Below are 3,437 nucleotides of genomic sequence, written 5' to 3' on the forward strand. Positions count from 1 at the left end.
AGCCATCTTGCTCCAACACATGAAAATAGACTTTGATGAGGGAAGTAACTTATGCTTATGGCCTGGTATATGTAAGCTCCTACCTCAAATAAATACCCTTTATAAAAACCAACCAATTTCTGATATTTTGCATCAGTACCCCTTTGGCTGACTAATACAGTAGGCATGTTCAGATTTCTAGTGTTTGAAGTGTGCTGTGCTTCCTAGATATGTACGTCCATGTCCCTCAAAAGAGTTGGGAAATTTTCAGCCATTATTTTCTCCAACACTTCCTCTGCCCCCTTTCCCTTCTCTTCTCACTCTGGGATGCCTATAATGCTATAATGTATATGTTTTTGTATATCATGCTGTCATTCAATTCACTTAGTCCATGCTGAATTTTTTCCTTTTCTCTACCTGTTCTACTATCTGTCTGATTACAGGTGTCTTATCTTCTAAGTCACTATTTCTTTTCTCTGCCTGTTCAAATCTGATGTTATGTGCTTTCAGAGTATTTTTGATTTCGTGTGTTGTGCCATTCATCACCATCAGATCATTATCTTTTTCTGTATGTTTACAATTTCCTCAGTATGTTCCCCCATTGTTTTATACACACACACACATACACACACACATATCATTCTTAATCATTTTATTAGGAATAATTCCAAATGAATTTTGAAGAAACTTATTCACTGAGTTTGATGAGACCTTAATGAAGATATGTTTACCAATAGCCAGCAAAACATCAGTTGATACCAAAAGCAACATGCAACACAAAGAAGATATAAAGGAAGACAATCTACTGAGTATTAAAAACCATCTCAATAGAAACTCTTTGCAACCAGCACAGAATTAATTAGCTATCAATTCCAAATCATACCAAGGTAAGTTCAGCTGATGGAAGCCAGGAATCAATAATGGGAGAAAGAAAAATTTCCTCCAGGCAAGAGATCTGACAAATGTTTTGGAGCATTTCCCTGGCTGGCACAAGTTGTATTAGAAAAGCTTTGGCAATGGAGAAAAATAAATACAAATGAAATACTACATTTTTTAAAAATCTGTCAACTGTCCCAGGAATGATAAAGGTATCAGTAAAGTAACAAGGAGTTACTTTAAAAGATTATTTGTTGTGGGCTCAAAAAACATTGAAATGGATTTAAAGATGCCACAAATAGCTATGTATGTCCAGGTACTTGGCTTTAAGGGAAGTAAAATTAACAGAGGACTTTTTTCCCAAGTTAAGGAGAATTTCTTTAAAACCAATCATATTGCTAAATAGCAACATTACAATTGGTAAACAATAATTAGCAATAAAATAAATTTTAAATGCTGTAATGTTCTGTCCAAGCCAGTCCCACATACTGTTTAATAGCAAACTAATTTTATTTTTTAATATTTTTCTTTTTAAAGATTTATTTATCACCCCTCATTGTTTTTTGTGCTCACTGTCTGCCTTCTGTGTCCATTCTCTGCTTTTTGTCTCCATTCTCTGCTTTCTGTGTCCATTCTCTGTGTGTTCTTCTATGTCTGCTTGTCTTCTCTTTGGGCAGCCCCAGGAACTGGTCCCAGGACATTCTCAAGTGGGAGAGAGGTACTCAATTTCTTGTACCACCTCAGCTCCCTGGCCTACTGTGTCTCTTACTGTCTTTCCTCTATGTCTCTATTTTTGTTGCATCATCTTGTAGCACTCTGTGGGAGCCAGCACTGCAGTAGGTCAGCACTCCACATGAGCCAGCACTTCGCACAGGCCAGCACTCTGTGTGGGCCAGTTCTGTGCTTGGGCCAGCTCACCATGCAGGCCAGCTTGCCTTCACCAGAAGGCCACAGGAATTGAACCCTGGTCCTCCTATATGGTAGATGGGAGCCCAATTGTTTGGGCCACATCCATTCCCCACTAACAAACTAATTTTGTGTAATAAGCCTAGACCAATTCTATCAAACATGTCCTTGGTGAAATACAGTTTCATTTAATGTTTTGAAAGGTCGTTTGACAGTCAGTCAAATTCCTCATATAGACGAGTTCCTTGTGTAGCATAAGTAGCTTGAATATACTATGTTTTGTTTTGAGAGGACTGAAGACTTAATTTATCTGTCATTTCACTGATGTCCATAGCATTTGGCAAATCCTGTTTGTTTGCAAACAGGAGCAGTACTGCATCTCACAACTAATCTTTTCTTGAAGCATTTTCTGCAGCTCTTCTGCTCCTTCTTGAATTTTCTCATGACCATTGCTCTCCAACACAAAAATGAGATGCTGGGTGTTTTGGAAGTAATGTCTTCAGTGGGGCCTAATTTTATCTTGACCACCAGTATCCCCTACTATGAAACAAATGATCCTTTTATTTTTAAGATTTATTTATTTATTTATTTCTCTCCCCTTCCCTCCCCCCACCCCGGTTGTCTGTTCTCTGTGTCTATTTGCTGCATCTTCTTTGTCCGCTTCTGTTATTGTCAGCAGCATGGGAATCTGTGCTTCTTTTTGTTACGTCATCTTGTTGTGTCAGTTCTCTGTGTGTGTGGCACCATTCCCGGGCATGCTGCACTTTCTTTCACACTGGGCAGCTCTCCTTACGGGGCACACTCCCTGTGCGTGGCGCTCCCGCATGGGCGACACCCCTGCGTGGCAGGGTACTCCTTGCGCACATCAGCACTTCTCATGGGCCAGCTCCACCTGGGTCAAGGAGGCCCGGGGTTTGAACCTCGGACCTCCCATGTGGTAGACGGATGCCCTAACCACTGAGCCAAGTCCGCCACCCCCCAATGTTCTTATATTCTACTGTTTTCACATTAAAACCAGTGGAAGGAATGGTAGTGACTATCTCCTTTCACTTCAGTTTATATAAAACAGTGGCCTTGCCAGCAGTATCCAGTACAACCATCAAAATATGCACTTGCTTCTTGGCAAAGAGGCAGGAGAAGAGAGAGGAGGTGGTGAGACCCAAGGTGGCAATGGCACTTGTGATGGGCAGGAACAGAAGGGGTTTGCTCCTGGGTCTTTCCTTTCACGTGCATGGAAAAGTGAGTGAGAGAGAAGAGAAGAGCTGAAGGAGAAACGGAGCAGCAGGGACAGCTTGCCAGCTGCCATGGCAAAGAAAGCTCCATGACCAGAGGAGTTAATTCTTAGGGTAAGGACCTGCTTGGTGACTAGGGCAACAGCTCCCACACTGGCCTTAAGGCTCCAGCTGTGCCACCTCACATGGTACCTACAGCAACCCCAGCAGCAGTCATCCCCCCAGTGTGGACAGAATTGTATCACTGCTGCCTCATCCTCCTGTCCTTTCAGTGCTCCCCCAGTGTCTTCTTTTTTTTTAAATTTTTTTAAAAATTATTTTTATTTATTTCTCTTCCCTTCCCCCCTGTTGTCTTTACTCTGTGTCCATTTGCTGTGTGTTCTTCTGCGTTCATTTGCATTATCAGGCGGCACCGGGAAACTGCATCTCTTTTTGTTGCATCAT

General features: G+C 41.7%; 1 pseudogene; it reads right to left on the bottom strand.

The window, feature by feature from the left end:
- Positions 1-1,949: 1,949 nt before the first annotated feature.
- Positions 1,950-3,210, bottom strand: LOC105747371 (ADP-ribosylation factor 4 pseudogene; annotated as a pseudogene).
- Between the last annotated feature and the right edge of the window lie 227 nt (positions 3,211-3,437).

This window comes from Dasypus novemcinctus, chromosome 11, assembly GCF_030445035.2.
Source record: "Dasypus novemcinctus isolate mDasNov1 chromosome 11, mDasNov1.1.hap2, whole genome shotgun sequence".
NCBI lineage: Eukaryota > Metazoa > Chordata > Mammalia > Cingulata > Dasypodidae > Dasypus > Dasypus novemcinctus.